This window comes from Mytilus edulis, chromosome 2, assembly GCF_963676685.1.
Source record: "Mytilus edulis chromosome 2, xbMytEdul2.2, whole genome shotgun sequence".
Classification (NCBI taxonomy): domain Eukaryota; kingdom Metazoa; phylum Mollusca; class Bivalvia; order Mytilida; family Mytilidae; genus Mytilus; species Mytilus edulis.
In genome coordinates this window covers 43,505,782-43,525,648 of record NC_092345.1, presented here as the reverse complement: position 1 = coordinate 43,525,648, position 19,867 = coordinate 43,505,782, and the positions used below count along the sequence as shown (strand labels likewise).

Genomic DNA, 19,867 nt, shown 5'->3' with positions numbered 1-19,867 from the left:
GATTTATGACATTTGAACACCGGTATATTACTGTTACTTTTATTTACAATAAGTAAACAAGCACAAAAACATAAATGACTCATAAAGTCCTGCTCATCACGGGATAATCATTCAAATGACAGGGCCACGAACGGAAGGTGACCCTGCTCAGCATAATGCATATTAAATATTACATACTTGTACACTAAGTGTTCAAAAATATAACAAATACTAGTAATACATAGATAACTCAGGGTCACTCAAATGCCTGAGTCACAATACAAAATGCATGAATATTACAAAATCGTAATTAAAGAAAATTTCGGACCATTAATACAAATATTTTGGACCTAATTTCTATTTCAAAAACCAACAGCAGATATATTTGTTAACCATGCTCTGTTACATAAAATTTTAGAAGGATTGCAACACAATTCCATATTGCAGTCATATGTATGAAATCGTCAAAATTTTAATTGCATAATGTTATTCTAAACTGCTTCCCAACATTAATCGGCCTGAAGATCATGATAAAGATTTGATTAAAATCAAATATGTCAATAAAGATTTTGATTTTGTAATTATTGCCGGAATATTTAATGATAATTCTGTCGAAGAACAAATTCTTGGCTATTTAAATAATATTAAACTCTTATTGGTTATGGTAACAAAAAATCTACCCGGACATATGTGTTAAATCATAGCGAAGTCTGTAAAGATGTAAATATCTGTGGCAATACACCTACGTTATGAAATTGTAGTAACTCCGAATACATTGATGACCCCAGTTCCCATAATATAACAGACATTAACATCGTTCGTGACAGAGAGCTGAAATCATTCTTCAGTAAAGGACCTACATATCGTCCCCCTTCAATTATAAATTGGAATGAGTATCATAACATCATCCACGACTCACTTGTTACTAACTACTCAAATGGATAAAACGAGGAAAAGCTGACAAGAAATCCTTAGGTTCTAGTTTTAATTCAGTCATTTAAAATGAACATAGTTGATACAACACGTATACAACATATTATAGAACATTAAGATCCTAACAACAACCATAATAGCAATATTTCTGACACAACTTACGCTAAAAGAACTCTCCAATGATGTTTGTTTGGACCAGCTGAATTGGCTGCTAATAATATCAGTATTGTTTGACGTAATTTTAGATATAAGTTCTCTTCAAATTCACCTGACCCCATTTTGGGAACATGAAATCTGTACCAAACATTAACATTAAGGTACCTTATTACAAGCAAACCCATATACAACGAAAATACCAAATATGTACTGGTTTCCGAAGCTGCACAAAACACCTCACAAATAATAGCTTTATTTCGTCTAGAACCGAATGTTCCAGTACTAAACTGTATATTCTAGTTACTAATACACTTGGTGCAATAAAAAAACCTGGCAATAAATTATTCATTTAAGGCCTTTGAAAATAGTGGAAGTAATAACTTTAAGAATGCCATGAATTCATTGGAAGTACTTAATAAATTGCATGCTTATATGGTGATTTCGAATCTGTTCAAAGTCTTGATTTTTCTACCCTATATAACACTTGGCTTCATAATCGTATTAAGGAAAAAATTTACACACTCAAAAGTGAGAATGCAAAATATATATATGTGAACACTCTTTTACTTCATTTTTTAGTAACAAAAAAAATGAAGAGCTATTTCAATTGGACCTGCTTTGAAATATAACTGCCCTTGAATTTTTATAAGTTAACATTTTTGTTTGCTATACAGATTCCGTATATCGTCTAGTTATTCCCTGGGGATTAACTGTGCCCACTTATTTTGGACCTGTTTCTGTATTGTAATGAGTTACAATAAATGATTAAAATCAGCATCCATCGAAAAAAACATCTGATACAAAAATTTAATTACACTTTTAGATATTTGGATGATACATTGGCTCTCAATAATGACGACTTCAGTATGTAAACTAAAGATATTTTTCCTGCTGAAATGACTTCAAATAATATTATGAATGAACACTGGCCTTTCCTTTCCTTTCCCTGATATTGATATCTATATCTTTAACGGGAAGCTAAATACCAAACTTAACGTTATAACAGACGATTTTCATTTCCTATGATTAATTATCCATTTTAGACGTTGACGTTCCCTTTTCGACATCTTATTGTGTTATATAGCTCAACTTCGATCGTGTATATATGTATCAACGTATTGATTTTAATGAAAGAAATCTCTGTAATACTGAAAATTATTACACCAGAATTTTTGATATTACAAACTAGTCAAAACTTTACTTAATTTTATTATCGGTACAAGGACATCATTCGTAAATATATATCATGTACATCTTATACGTTAAGGTATTGCATAGCCAATCTTTTATGGTAATATTCTTTACAAAGCACAAACATGTCGGCATGCTCCTATAAAGTTAACCAAGCTTTTAAGCAGACTTATTAAGAAGGGATATTGTTACGATACTGTTGTCATGTCATTAAAGATTGCATATTTTGGTATTAATTTTGATTCACTCATAGGTCTTTGCATCGGAAATAAACACAATCTTTCTAAAACTAGTTGATGACTTGATACTTGTTTTGGTCTTCTCATATAATTTATGATGGTATGATACTAAACCCTAACAGAGGGATTGTGCTTGATTTCCATACGATGAAGACATAATCTTAATTGAGGGCTATATAAAAAAGAAGATGTGGTATGATTGCCAATGAGACAACTGTCCACAAGAGACCAAAATGACACAGACATTAACAACTATATGTCACCGTACGACCTTCAACAATGAGCAAAGCCCATACCGCATAGTCAGCTATAAAAGGCCCCGATATGACAATGTAAAACAATTCAAACGAGAAAACTAATGGCCTTATTTAAATAAAAAAAAATGAACGAAAAACAAATATGTAACACATAAACAAACGACAACCACTGAAATACAGGCTCCTGACTTGGGACAGGCACATGCATTAATAATGTGGCGGGGTTAAACATATTAGTGGGATCCCAACCCTCCCCTAACCTGGGACAGTGGTATAACAGTACAACATAAGAACGAACTATAAAAATCAGTTGAAAAAGGCTATGTCAATGATAATTTATTAATTGCCACTATTACTATTCACTATAAGGTTCTGACTGGTTAGGGCTGTTTGGCTATTATTACCAATGTACAAATGATTTTCAAAATATTTTGCATTGTGAGTAAAGTCAACAGTAGTATACTGGTGTTTAAAAACCATGAGTCGATTGAGAGAAAACAAATATTGGTTACAAACTATAACCGAGGGAAACACACGAACTATAAAAGTAAACAAGAGGCTCTCAAGAGCCTGAATCGCTCACCTGGTAAACAATGCCTTAACGATTTCATTAATAACAGTTAGGCATGGACCATATAACTTGTAGGGAGACATGGTTTTTTTTTCTGGTCAGAATATTTTCTATTTTTTGGAAGTAGCACAACAAATTATTTTTTTTGCAAATTGCAAATTGAAAATTTCAGGACAGGTAGACCTTGACCTAATAAATATTTTAACTTCTAGTCTTATTTGCTCTAAATGCTGGAGTTTTTTTAGATATAAGCCAAAAACTGCATTTTACCCTGTGTTTTATTTTTAGCCATGACGGCCATGTTTTTAGACAAAATAGAAAATAAAACACAAACTTTATTTTATACACCCTACTGATCATTCAGTTGAAGTTTGGTTGAATTTGGTTGAGTAGTTTTAGAGGAGAAGATTTTTTAAAGTTAGCAAATATGATGAACAAATTGTGAAAAAATTGTCATTAAAGGACAATAACCCCTTAAGGGGTCAATTGACAATTTTGGTCATATTTAACTTATTTGTAGATCTGACTTTGCTGATCATTTTTGCTGTTTACAGTTTATCTTTATCTATAATGATATTCAAGATAATGACCAAAAACTGCAAAATTTCCTTAAAATTACCAATTAAGTGGCAGCAACCCAACAATGGTTTGTTTGATTCGTCTGAAAATTTCAGGGCTGATAGATCTTGACCTAATGAACATTTTTACCCCGTGTCAGATTTGTTCTAAATGCTTTCGTTTTTGAGATATAAGCCAAAAACTGCATTTGACCCCTATGTTCTATTTAAAGTAAGGGCGGCCATGTTTTTTGACTGATCAAAAATCGAAGCACACACTTTGTGCAGGATAATCTAAGGAACTATCATGCTAAGTTTCATCCAAATCCATTCAGTAGTTTCAGAGGAGAAGATTTTTTAAAGTTAGCAAATATGATGAACAAATTGTGAAAAATTGTCATTAAAGGACATTTACCCCTTAAGGGGTCAATTGACAATTTTGGTCATATTAACCTATTTGTATATCTTACTTTGCTGATCATTTTTGCTGTTTACAGTTTATCTTTATCTATAATGATATTCAAGATAATGACCAAAAACTGCAAAATTTCCTTAAAATTACCAATTAAGTGGCAGCAACCCAACAATGGTTTGTTTGATTCATCTGAAAATTTCAGGGCTGATAGATCTTGACCTAATGAACATTTTTACCCCATGTCAGATTTGCTCTAAATGCTTTAGTTTTTGAGATATAAGTCAAAAACTGCATTTGACCCCTAAGTTCTATTTAAAGTAAGGGCGGCCATGTTTTTTGACTGATCAAAAATCGAAGCACACACTTTGTGCAGGATAATCTAAGGAACTATCATGCTAAGTTTCATCCAAATCCATTCAGTAGTTTCAGAGGAGAAGATTTTTTAAAGTTAGCAAATATGATGAACAAATTGTGAAAAATTGTCATTAAAGGACATTTACCCCTTAAGGGGTCAATTGACAATTTTGGTCATATTAACCTATTTGTATATCTTACTTTGCTGATCATTTTTGCTGTTTACAGTTTATCTTTATCTATAATGATATTCAAGATAATGACCAAAAACTGCAAAATTTCCTTAAAATTACCAATTAAGTGGCAGCAACCCAACAATGGTTTGTTTGATTCATCTGAAAATTTCAGGGCTGATAGATCTTGACCTAATGAACATTTTTACCCCATGTCAGATTTGCTCTAAATGCTTTAGTTTTTGAGATATAAGTCAAAAACTGCATTTGACCCCTAAGTTCTATTTAAAGTAAGGGCGGCCATGTTTTTTGACTGATCAAAAATCGAAGCACACACTTTGTGCAGGATAATCTAAGGAACTATCATGCTAAGTTTCATCCAAATCCATTCAGTAGTTTCAGAGGAGAAGATTTTTTAAAGTTAGCAAATATGATGAACAAATTGTGAAAAATTGTCATTAAAGGACATTTACCCCTTAAGGGGTCAATTGACAATTTTGGTCATATTAACCTATTTGTATATCTTACTTTGCTGATCATTTTTGCTGTTTACAGTTTATCTTTATCTATAATGATATTCAAGATAATGACCAAAAACTGCAAAATTTCCTTAAAATTACCAATTAAGTGGCAGCAACCCAACAATGGTTTGTTTGATTCATCTGAAAATTTCAGGGCTGATAGATCTTGACCTAATGAACATTTTTACCCCATGTCAGATTTGCTCTAAATGCTTTCGTTTTTGAGATATAAGTCAAAAACTGCATTTGACCCCTAAGTTCTATTTAAAGTAAGGGCGGCCATGTTTTTTGACTGATCAAAAATCGAAGCACACACTTTGTGCAGGATAATCTAAGGAACTATCATGCTAAGTTTCATCCAAATCCATTCAGTAGTTTCAGAGGAGAAGATTTTTTAAAGTTAGCAAATATGATGAACAAATTGTGAAAAATTGTCATTAAAGGACATTTACCCCTTAAGGGGTCAATTGACAATTTTGGTCATATTAACCTATTTGTAGATCTTACTTTGCTGATCATTTTTGCTGTTTACAGTTTATCTTCATCTATAATAATATTCAAGATAATGACCAAAAACTGCAAAATTTCCTTAAAATTACCAATTAAGTGGCAGCAACCGAACAATGGTTTGTTTGATTCATCTGAAATTTCTGGGCTGATAGATCTTGATCTAATGAACATTTTTACCCCATGTCAGATTTGCTCTAAATGCTTCCGTTTTTGAGATATAAGCCAAAAACTGCATTTGACCCCTATGTTCTATTTTAAGTAACGGCGGCCATGTTTTTTGACGGATCAAAAATCGAAGCACACAGTTTGTGCAGGATAATCTAAGGAACAATCATTTTAAGTTTCATTCAAATCCATTCAGTAGTTTCAGAGGAGAAGATGTTTGAAAAATTGTTAACGACGACAGACGACGACAACGGACGCCAAGTGATGAGAAAAGCTCACATGGCCTTTTAGGCCAGGTGAGCTAAAAAGGGACAAAAACAAACGCCAACATAGATCATTCCAAGAAAAAGTTGTTCGAATATTTAGCATTGATTTAAAGGACTATGTTAGTAAAGAAAGATATCAATCATTACTTTCAGTTTCTAGTTTAGCTATATAAAGTTAATAATTTGTAGGCATCAAATATCGGAAAATTTACTTTAAAGATTATTAAAGCCAAGGATTTTGTGTTTCAGAGAGCATTTAAATATATCTAGCATAAAGTGTTGAAGCATATTCGGATTTCCAACAAATTTAGAGAAAGTTAAGGTGTCTATATAATCAAAGTTATTTGACAAATATTTAATCAGATGCAACCAATCAGTGCATAAATAAATCAATGGTATCCAACATGTGTCTTTTACAGTGAGTAAGATCCAGGATTTCTGGATTTTGCATCGTTTTCGGTATTTACAAATCAAACTCCTTTCCAATTTAAGTAATTATAATATGACCTATTGATGAATAAAATCTCATAAGTTTATAGAAGGTATAGGATCATCTGTCTTCAGGAAATGGCAAACCAGTCGCTTTTCAATTAATTTTCATGATAATGAGATGTGCCAATGCTAATACAACTGCATACCAAATATCATTGACCTATATAGTGGTTCTCCATAAACCGACTTAATCACAAACTAATACATGAAAACTAAGCAAAAAGGTCAAAGTCAATAGACCATGACTGAGGGGGCGGGACCAAATAATCTCCATGAAAATGAGATGTGCCATACCAAATATCTTTGACTTACCACTAGTGGTTCACCATAAACTAGACCTAATACATTAAATTAATTACTAAACTAAAACATTGTTGACGCCATCGACAACAGCATACCTATGTCTCGCTTTTTGACTCCGTCAAGCAAGAAAAAAAACCACACAAAGACAAACATTCTATCTGATAAAATAATACTACTTGTTCTATTCGCTGGTAAAACATCTACCATATTGTCAGCAATTTTCCAGACAAAAATTACTATTATTTCGTTTTGCAATTTTCACAAAAACGACGAGGAACAGAGAGCAAAGTTGAACTTTGGATATTCTTTTTTAAGTCTTTTTCACTTTATACATCTTTAACAAATCTAAAGACTGGTGATCAAACCTGCAAATTTAGTATGTATGCTGTGAGTTTCCTCCTCAACTTATGAGTTTGAATACATTTTGGAATCTTTCCACCTCTCTTTTAAAGACCTCATTCACACAATGAGATGACCAGGCATTGCTCTCACTACTACATGCTACCAGCTTGATAGAGTAGGAATTTGTTTAAAATGATTTTGATCAAATGAATGATCTCATGTGAGCAAGGAACACCAAAATTTTCGGGATAAATACAACTTAAAATGAATCAAATATTTTAAATATTTATTTTGTTTCAATTATTTTAAAAATCAATAACATTTGTATAAAACAATTGTCTTCTGTATAAACTTCTTCAAATGCTTCAAAACCTGGAAAAGGTAACAATAATTGCATATATAAATATAAGTTATAATAATAAAACTATAAACATCCTGAAAATAAACAATCAGTAAAGAGTAATAACAATAACAATTAACAGTATACTTTGAAAGACAATATACATATATAACAAAAAAGTACAATAGTGCACTTTATATCTGGAAGTAATGCTATGAAATAATCAAAGATCATTATATTTGCAAAGAAGTGAAATAAAACTCGAACAAACATCATGAAAAAATCAATCAATAAGATAAATGAAAATTAATAACTACCAAAAATAATATTTTGAAACTACAAAAAATTATGTATTTTGATTGCACCACCAACCTTAAAGGATTCTGACTAATTAAATGCCTGAGCAAGTTTATAGGTGAGTGTCAAAATAACAAAGTGCAAAAATCGTGACAATATATTGAAGAACATCTGCAAAGAAGTAACACTAGTAATACTAGCTATTTAAAAATTTGACAGGAACTTTTCGATATTTTTTAGTGATGATGATTTCACTATCAAAATCATTTTAGAAATAGTGTTTTCAGGAATTTAACCATGTTCCTAGGTATTAAGTAAGGATGTTGATGAAATCACTAAAAGAAACGAAAAGAAAAGTAAACTGGGAAAAATTTCTAATGTTATTAATCTATAAAAAAAAATGAAGAATTGGTGACAATCCAATGATACAAGGTACTCGTCATACTGAAAAAAATCTAGAATATACAACTGAATCGACGGATAGGTGAATTGATCAAATATTAAAAGTAGGGAAAAAGTAATATAACAAAAAATACTAAAAATCCTAGAAAAATCCAAAATGGAAAATCCCTAAGCAAATGGCAAAATCAAAAGCTCAAACACATCAAACGAATGGATAACAACTGTCATGTTCCAGACATGGTACAGGCATTTTCTTGTGTATAGTTTTCATTGATTTGAACCAACAAAATCTCAAAGGAAGAAGACACTAACCCTGTTAAAATATAACACATAAAGAACTGGTAGTATAAAGTAGTATAAAACAATAGAACATAGAATTCCTTCTTACTCATTTAAACATGAAATGGAGACATGATAATTCCAAAACACAAAACAATTCATACAAGTCCTCATTTAATAAAAGGCCTTTCTAAATGAATAGTTCAACAGTAACTCTAGGAGAACAAGATAAACCAATCATATGCACATTTCAATTGTTTCAAGAAGAAATTGAATATAGTAGCAGGCATTAAATTAGAAATCAGTAAGAAATGGTCCTGCAGAAACTACTGGCAACAGGATATCCTTAGGGGTATAAAATTACCTAAAAAGTAAAATCACAAAAATACTGAACTTAGAGGAAAATCAATTCGGAAAGTCCATAATCACATGGCAAAATCAAATAACAAAACGCATCAAAAACGAATGGACAAGAACTGTTTAAAGTCCCATATCTCTGGAAAAGAAATGAATAGGGGTTTACTTTCACATATCCCAACAACAGTGTAAAGTCTGTAGAATAGTGTAAATGGTGTGCAACATGTTAAAAATTGCTTTAAATTAGAACTCTTCAGTCAATTAACTCGGGAATGAAAAATGGAAAAGTTTTCACAATTCAAACGGGAGCTTTTTTTTTTACCAATTTGTTAAAATATATTAATATTTCTTTTGAATCTGTGTAATTTTTTCAAATAAAAAATTATAAAACAAGCTTTGTTTAAACATACAAAACTCTATTGGAGTTTAACTTGATAAACTATTTTGTTTCAAATATCTCTACCAAATTCAAATTTTCATGACATTTGTTCTATGTTGACAAAACTAGTCTAGGTTACAAATTTTAAGGATCATTTTATAAAAAGTTCCATTTACAAGCAAGCCATAATATATAATGTAAGCATCCAAAACACCATGTCATACATAACATGACTATGCCATACAAACATTTGTGATGCAATAAAAATATGATAAATTTGTAAATTATTGTTAAAAAATATTTATCTTGTGATTTTCAATAACATCTATGAAAGCATACATATGATGATTAATATCTTAACAATATCTCATTACCATTTCCACAATAAGTTTAGTCCTGTCCATTATGCATTATTAAAAAGGTACAGAACCATTTAATACACAATATTATTTTCTAATATCATAAGGATTTGACAAAAGTATGGTTCCTTACATTAAAGCTTGCTTGAAAATGTACAAAACTTTAACATATTCATAAATTAAGAAAAATCACACATTCATAACTTATTTAAACAACATCTTAACACATTTATTACAAAATTATATATATTATTAAAAAATAGATTCTGTAAAATGAATTCCTACAAAAGTTTAGTACTCTATAAAATGATCCCTACAAATGCAAGTGAATACAGATGGTAAAAGCTAATAAATTTAGTTTGTGTTCATAAATACCTGCCCCTTAGCACCATTAAAAACAAATAACTATATTAATATGTAATATATTAAATATCAACTATATTAACCATTACAGTCTAAGTTGCAAAAAGGCAAAAAAAAAAAAGCAAATAAAAATTAAAGGAAATGTTAGCCAAAAAGCAAAGCCACATTTGTTAGCAAGTAAGCGGATGTACATCATTTCCCAAGTAGAGCAAATATGAAGTGGGTATCCAATATTCAAAATAATTTATATTTTAGCTAATATGAAGTTAATTGGATTTGTCTGGGAGACGGGGATGACTAGCACTTGAAAAAGTAGAAGTCAAGAGGAAGATTTATTATACAGACAGTAGGTAGTTTGAAAGACAAAAATGCTTAATGGTCACATGACTCCAATCAGGGACAACAAACCATAATTTGGTATACAATTTCAACATGTGCACTAAGTTTCAAGTGAATGTGTTAAACTTTATTGTGAACAACCTTGACCCAAAAAAATTTAAACTGATATGGAACAGATGAAGGGATGCAAAAACCAGAAAACATAAAACAATTCTCTGAAAGATAATATCCTTAGAAAAATGTGTGACACTAATTTTCTTGTGCACATTTTGTTTCTGAAATATCCTTCATTAGGAATGCTTCAAGTTATTGACAAAACAAGAGGCTCTCAAGAGCCTGAATCGCTCACCTTGATTTTTTGGCATTTATCTATCGTTTAAGAGTTTAAATGTCCAATTTCATCGTAGTTTGTTTTTTTTGGTTTAAAGTATATTAAAAAGGATCATTTAGTTTAAATTTGGTTGGAATTGGTTCAGTAGTTTTAGAGGAGAAGATTTTTTAAAGTTAGAAAACATGATAAACAAATTGTGTAAATTTGTCCTTAAAGGGCAATAACTCTTTAAGGGGTCAATTGACAATTTTGGTCATATAAACTTATTGTAGATCTTACTTTGCTGAACATATTTGCTGTTTACAGCTTAACATTATCATTAATACCATTCAAGATAATCAGCAAAATTTCCTTCAAATTACCAATTTAGTGGCAGCAACCCAACAATGGGTTATTACATTCATCTGAAAATTTCAGGGCTGATAGAACTTTACGTTATGAACACTTTTACCCCTTGGCTGATTTGCTCTAACTGCTTTGGTTTTTGATTTATAAGCCAAAAACTGCATTTTACCCCTATGTTCTATTTTTAGCCATGGCGGCCATGTTTTTTGACGAAACAGAAAATAAAACACAAACTTTATTCTAGACACCCTAAGAATCATTCAGCTTAAGTTTGGTTGGAATTGGTTCAGTGGTTTCAGAAAAGAAGATTTTTTCAAGTTAGAAAACATGATAAACAAATTGTGTAAAATTGTCCTTAAAGGGCAATAACTCTTTAAGGGGTCACTTTACAATGTTGGTCATATAAACTTATTTGTAGATCTTTACAGTTTTTGAAACCAAATTAAAATTCTTGATTTTAAGAAAAAGAATTTTAAGAAAAAAGGGAAGAAGGGTATGTCCTAATTTTGCAGCTTACATAATCTGAAATTGTTATCATAAATAAATTTTGAAACAATGGCAAGAAAATTAAAAAAAAAAAATTGTGTGTAACACAGAATTAGTAGTGCTTCATTTTAACATACATAGTACAAAGGATGTGATTCAGAAATTACTCCAAACACTAGGTGAAGCTAATATTGCATGGAAAAATTGATAATTGCTTTAGCTGAAGGGGTGTTTTAATCAGAGTGTCATCTCTAATTAAAATACAAAATATATCAAAAAGCAAATTGTATTGTTAGCTAAAATTTCTGCCACTTTTGCCCCTAAATTCAAAATTTAGTTCAAATTGTTTTTAATGGCAACCCTTCAAAGTACCTTTCTATCTTACAATTAGATTGAAGTCGAGAACTGCCTCTACTGAAGAAATTAAATGAAGCTGCGACACCTACCCTTAAGGTTGGCCACATCACATGTAAATTTAAGTATTTCTCCTATCTTTCTGAATTTTTTATAAGGTTTAATCAATATTGGTAGGAATAATCTACCATAATTTCGGTAAGGAGTCACAAAATAACACCTGATAAATTGTGTGTCTAGAGCATCTTTCTGGATAAACTACCATCAAGAACTAAAACCTATACCTTTGAAAGCCAACTTTATAGCAGTACATTTCACCACAATTCAAATATTTTAAACTTAATTTATGTTGAAGTATTTAATGACATCCCATTTTATGCATGTAACAAGATGCTCCGCAGGGCGCAGCTTTATATGACCGCAGAGGTCGAACCCTAAACGGTTGGGGCAAGTATGGATACAACATTCAAGCTGGATTCAGCTCTAAATTTGGATTGTGATTAAATAGTTGACACAGCATAGGTTTCTGACACAGAATGAATGTGGTCTAATGAACTTAAAATTTTTGTTTTGCCTTTGAGCAATTACTATGCTGTTGAATATTAATCCTCTCAAAAAAATGTTTGAAGAAATTTTCTTTTTAATTTATGAAATCTGAAATGAGAAATTTTTTTTTGATGAAATCAAACAAAGTTTAATTTTGGACCCCGATTTGGACCAACTTGAAAGCTGGGCCAATAATCAAAAATCTAAGTACATTTTTAGATTCAGCATATCAAAGAACCCCAAGAATTCAATTTTTGTTATAATCAAACTAAGTTTAATTTTGGACCCTTTGGACCTTAATGTAGACCAATTTGAAAACGGGACCAAAAATTAAGAATCTACATACACAGTTAGATTTGGCATATCAAAGAACCCCAATTATTCAATTTTTGATGAAATCAAACAAAGTTTAATTTTGGACCCTTTGGGCCCCTTATTCCTAAACTGTTGGGACCAAAACTCCCAAAATCAATCCCAACCTTCCTTTTATGGACATAAACCTTGTGTTTAAATTTCATAGATTTCTATTTACTTATACTAAAGTTATGGTGCGAAAACAAAGAAAAATGCTTATTTGGGCCCCTTTTTGGCCCCTAATTCCTAAACTGTTGGGACCTCAACTCCCAAAATCAATTCCAACCTTCCTTTTGTGGTCATAAACCTTGTGTTTAAATTTCATTGATTTCTATTCTCTTATACTAAAGTTATTGTGCGAAAACCAAGAATAATGCTTATTTGGGCCCTTTTTTGGCCCCTAATTCCTAAACTGTTGAAACCAAAACTCCCAAAATCAATCCCAACCTTCCTTTTGTGGTCATAAACCTTGTGTCAAAATTTCATAGATTTCTATTTACTTAAACTAAAGTTATAGTGCGAAAACCAAGAAAATGCTTATTTGGGCCCTTTTTGGCCCCTAATTCCTAAAATGTTGGGACCAAAATGCCCAAAATCAATCCCAACCTTCCTTTTGTGGTCATAAACCTTGTGTTAAAATTTCATAGATTTCTATTCACTTTTACTTAAGTTAGAGTGCGAAAACTAAAAGTATTCGGACGACGACGACGTAACGACGCAGACGCCAACGTGATACCAATATACGACCAAAAAATTTTCAATTTTTGCGGTCGTTTAAAAATAGCTGTTTGCCAAATCTAATTCTATCCTGAATTTACTCCTCTGTCCTATCTAATTAAGGAGGCTATGTCTTTTGGCTCATGTGGATATCTCATAATTTATTTGTAACCAAATATTTTATTAGTATGTCACAGCCAAGTTAGATACTTTTTTAAATTGTAGTATTGGATCATTATGATGGAATAAAGTTGCAGTAGATCACAATAGCAAAAAACAGGGGAAGTTGTTGAAACAAAGGAGAGTAAATAAACTAAATAAGTTATTAAAGAAATCTGCTAGGGTTATAGTAGAAGCTGACATAATGACATCATCCAGTTTATTGTTTAATAGTTTACACTGGTTAAATATGGAAAAACGCATTCAATACCAAAAGGCAATACTTGTATTTAAATCATTAAATGGTATGGTTCCTAACTATTTACAAGAAAATTTTCATTTTACTGATAATCAAAATTATAACTTACGTTCAGCTGATGAAAAACTATTAAATCTTCCAAAACCAAAAACAAATTTTTTAAAGAAAACATTTACATATTCAGGTTCTCAAATATGGAACAGTTTACCAAATGAAATAAAAATGAGTAATACACTTTTATCTTTTAAAACAAAATGTTACAAATTTTTCATCAATTGTGCAAATTAATATGCTTTTTCATTATTATTTAAATATAATTGTATATTGTGTATAATATAACTTTATAATACTCTATGTACTTATAAATATGTTATTATTATTTTGAGGACTCTCAGGAAGATTAGTTTTAACTAATGGGATCATCCTCTTGAAATAAAGATTATTTATTTATTTATTTATTTAAGATTATTGTGGAATAAACTATAATTTGTCCATCATGTGGGGTGAAGGAGGCATATACCAGGTAATAGAATTAATATTTGTTATATGGTATAGCAAAGTGGACTACAGTGGTAGGAATAATGAAACATATATGGCCATATAAAACACTTGCAAAACTTTCTGCAATTTCCACTTGCAGAGCCCTCTAACAAGCTTTTCCATGCACATTCCTAAATAATGCTAGCTATTCAATCACAACTTATTAAACATGTAATCACACTTTCTTTCACAAATTAAAATGTTTATCAGTCAGTTAGAGCATAAGTCTTTGTAAGATATGGTCATGATGATTATATTACGTTAAATTATTGCCTGAGAAACATACAAAATACAACCTATAAATTCACAAAAAGAATTCTATATTTTATGACTTGAGAATCACAATATTATAATAATTGTATCCAGTGAATTGATTTAAATTAGTTATTTTCTGAAAATAGTATTTTTTCAATATATTAAACTAGAACTGACCCTTCCATACTTGCACTTTAAAAAAAAAAGGTTATGGAAATATTTGAACTTAAATCAATATCACTGAATTCCAATTATGATAAGGTATTCAATACTAAAAACATCTTTCACAATTAAGTAGTCCTACAAATAAATGCATCTTGATCAAAGAGTCTAAGAAATTCTCAATACTCATTGGAGGTAACAAAGAGGACAAATTAAAAAAATAAATGGGGAGTGTGTCCATGGGACATATATGATGCCTCAACTTGCATATAGTTATAAAAGGATATGACTCAAGAATGGTAAAAGTGACACTGCAAAAATTCAAAACCGATCTGTGTTTCAAGTAATAAGGATTGTGTGTAATATAAAAAAGAAGATGTGGTATGATTGCCAATGAGACATCTGTCAACAAGAGACCAAAATGACACAGACATTAACAATCATAGGTCACCGTACGGCCTTCAACAATGGTTTGATACCATTTGGTTGAGGGGAACTAAAGTTAGAGTACAGAAACTAATTTAGGGACGTAGAGACATACAGACCATGCAACAACAGGTAAAACTTAAAGTTTGTTTGTAAATATAAGCATTTCCAACTTTGAATGTATGCAAATTGTTTGAGAGGAATTTCTGATTTTCACCACTGAAAAGACTACATGGTCAGACAAAAAGTCAATACACAAAGATTAATATAAGCAACTAAAGGATTATGTACCCTTGTGTTGATTCAATGCTAAACATATGGAAATTTTTATAGAAAATCCACAGCCTTTCCCCTTGTACTCTCATAATTGGCAATTCGAAGCTTGATAGATAGAGGATTATTGCATGCAGTGCTAGCAATGATTTCCTTAAAACAAGTTGATAAATTTAGATAGTGGTTAAAACAAATATAAATATGGACCAATTCAAGTACACCTTTTAGGGTGCGCTAGACTTTGGTGACTCAGCCTGAGGTGGTTTTGAATTTAAAAGTTATTTAGGACTTTTTAGAAACAATAAAAGCTAGCTGATCATAGAAATACAAGTGAGTAATCTATGTTTAAAATGTTATAACAAAAATATCTGTATTAAAGTCTGTGGATTTTCTACAAAAAACTTGGTTTTATTTACACCGAATTCTCTGTTCTCCTAAAGGCAATTAAACTAATAAATAATGATTTGCACAAAGTTTCTCCTTGATATATATACAAAATGGTTTATCTCTATTATTCATTGTCTTTGCTGTTCTGATACTATTGCAGTTTGAAAACCTCGTAATTGACAGGCCACAGAAGGGTCATAAACCTTAATAACAGAAAGAGAGTCACACATGTGCTTCAGTCCAAAGAGAAAACCACTGGTTTGAAAAATACATATATTGCAAATGTAAACAGACCCAGGCAAGAGAATCCCTGAGCATCTGGAGGCACACAATGATAATCTGACAACACAGGAGCAAACAATTTGACAAACAAAAATCACAAAAAGAGCATAAAGTCTAACTATGATCCTACCAACAAAGGTGAGTATGTTAGGTGGCTTTCCTACAAGTCATTTAGATAAAAGAGGGACTGGCAATTTATAGTGTAAGGGTTTCTGAGCAGACTTTTGATAACTCAATTCATACTATATGCAATTTAACAACCATAAATAAAGGGTCAAAAATCTTCAGTAGATGGGAATTTTTTTAACATGATACCATAACCTATTTTTTCCATGGGACAAAATCCAAAATATGTTTTCGAAAAATATTTTTTTAGTTTATATAGATTTTGTAAGATTTTCTCCTAATTTAACAGGATATTACTTGGTATTATTTGTGATCCCTTGCAAACTTTTTTATTAGCAGATTAATAATATCAGTATTAGTCAAATTAAATGATATAATTTTATAAATAATGATTGAAAGTCAGATGTTTGTTTATGGTTATTGAAGTAACAACTTTAATTTTAATCCATTCTTTCAATACAAACAAAAATATTTTTTTAATCTGTACATCATTAAATCTACACATGAACTGTGTGACTAAAGATTTTGTTTGATAAATGAATTTTCCCGCATTTTGACTAGTAATAGCGGGAAAATGTCTGTATTAACGGTTTGTAAATAAGGTATTGTCTAATCAGGATTTGTTTGTAATTAAAATTGATTATAGCTAAAAGGTATACATGTAAATGTATCTCACTTTCTAGCCGTCATTTGAAGCGTGCACATCAAAATGGACGCCAAACTTCAAGAGCTAATCACAATTCAAGTCTCGAATATTTTGATGGTAAATCAAAACGACATAATGAACAAAATGCGTTAGATTATTTCCAGCGAAATAGGAAAGATGCATGTGCAACAACAACAGATTGCAGAAACACAGGTTTCAAAGATAGAAGCTACCTTGACGGATGGACCCAAATTAAAAAAACGAGGGAATGAACAGCAGACTAAGCAAAACATACAGGTTCTCAGCAGAATGAAAGAAGCCTTGATTTACTTGTGGTTCGTGATTTAGCAATGATTTTACTGTCTTTTGCTGGGTTTTTGTGTTATGATGAGATTAGCTCTCTTATGTGAAAAAATGTTAAAGTTATATCTGATTATTTACTTTTGTATATAGAGAAGTGCAAGACTGACCAGTATCGTAATGGTAATGAGGTTTTAATTTCCAAGGGATACCATTGCTTGTCCATATGAGATGCTTTTGAGATATGTAAATCTTTCAGGTGTCAATTTGGAATATTTTTTTTTCCTTTTTAGACCTATTTTTCGTTCTAAAAGTATTTGTAAACTTATCTATAAAAAACAAAAAACCTAGTTATACTTCAACCAAAGAAAGCATTATTTCTAAACTGAAACCAGTGTCAAAAGACCTGAAGCTTGGATTGCATTCAATGTGGTCAGGTGGAGCTACTGCTGCTGCAAATTCGGATGTCAATGATAGGGTATGGAAACGACACGGTCGTTGGACAGTAGCAAGGATGGTTACGTTGTGGACTCATTTGAAAAAAGGCTGCAAGTAACCAAGCATTTGGGGTTGTAAATAGTTTTTGCTTCTTGTCGGCAAAATTAATATTGTTTTTAATTTGTATATTAATTATGGTAAACGTACATACATACAATGGGGTGTAGATCAGTCAGTATTTTTATAGAGTAAATACAAGGATTTTTCTGGGTTAATTTGTATTTTAAGTATACCTACACAATGAACCACTTTGCACATCTAGACAAAACAAGAATGTGTCCCCAGTACACGAATGCCCCACTCGCACTATCATTTTCTATGTTCAGTGGACCGTGAAATTGGGGTAAACTCTCTAATTTGGCATTAAAATTAAAAAGATCATATCATAGGGAACATGTATACTAAGTTTGAAGTCGATTGGACTTCAACTTCATCAAAAACTACCTTGACCAAAAACTTTAACCTGAAGCGGGACAGACGGACGAACGGACGCACAGACCAGAAAACATAATGCCCCTCTACTATCGTAGGTGGGGCATAAAAAGACAACTGTGCCTTACAATACAAAAATTGGACTTGAGAATGACTTCAACAATACCAGTTAATTGCAAGGGGTATCAAAGTCCCTGTTGTCAGAATTTTTCAGAGGATCTGTAAGAATTGCATATTCAAATAGGCAAAGTAAAAATATGCAACAAGCATATCACAGGCACATACAACCCAGTTGGATAGAACAAAAGCAGAAAACTGTACATTTCAAAGCAACTATGATACAATGCCTCTCTACACAAATTAATCAATTGGTGTGTTGGCACAGCTTCTGTAATAAATGACCCAGACATGATTTCTCTAGACATTAGACAAAAAATAATAAGAGAAAAGGACATAATAATTTCAACCAACATATCAAAGGAGAGATTCATATTAATTTGCAGGGAATCAATGATATTAAAATTCAGATTGAACAAAAAAATGTAACATCCAATACCTGGGTTTTGCTTACAATCATAGATTATTCATGAATACATTTCAAATGTTATCTAGAGAAACAAATACAAATTTCAAGCCAAAAGAAAATATGGATTTTACCAGAAAGAAATTTTCAATATCAGTCAAATATTAGAAATCTTACTGTCCTCTTTGTTACTTTGTAAAAAAAAGGTGTAAAAACTGCTTTATATACAAAAAAATGTTAAAATATATATAAAAGAAATTAACATTGTAATACATGTACTAACTTCTATGAGATCTGAAATGTAAAATCATATTAAAACTCAACAAATATGTAATATTATCAACAAATATGAACTCTACAATGTAAATATATATAAAAATAATTAACAAACATCATAAAGGAGATTTAAAATATAAATATACATCTTGTAAATAGAAATATATACCTATATACTGACCTGAGATAATTATAATTCACAAATATTGTAAAAGATATTCATGAGCTGAACACATCTGTAACATCCTTAGCACTGACTGTAGAGAGTCGATTTAAAAACTGCAAATCCATTACAATAGTTCATGTACATATGTATAACACATAAACAGAATTCTGGCCACTGTACTGTGAATTAAGAAATTATTATAATGTTATCAAAAACAAGTTGAGTACCTTATTAATGCTTGTACCAAAAATGTACATATTCTTCACAGTAATAAAGAAACACAATACCACATACAAATATAGTTTCATTTAATAAATATAAATAAAAAAAATATTTTGCTTGGTGATTGTAACAGAAAGATTGAACTATTGTACAGTAATAAAATGACAAATAATTTTAGAACTGCAGAGAAAATATTACTAACAATGTAATAAGTCTACAAATTCAGCTTCCAAAGAAACTGTACACAGGTGAAAAATTGAGTC

General features: G+C 30.9%; 1 long non-coding RNA gene across 1 annotated transcript; it reads right to left on the bottom strand.

The window, feature by feature from the left end:
- Positions 1-7,695: 7,695 nt before the first annotated feature.
- On the bottom strand, positions 7,696-19,694 carry LOC139512194 (uncharacterized). Its single transcript, XR_011662189.1, has 2 exons — positions 19,398-19,694; positions 7,696-7,796 (listed from the first exon to the last, which is right to left on the bottom strand). It is a non-coding gene; the product is annotated as an uncharacterized lncRNA (long non-coding RNA).
- Positions 19,695-19,867: the final 173 nt, after the last annotated feature.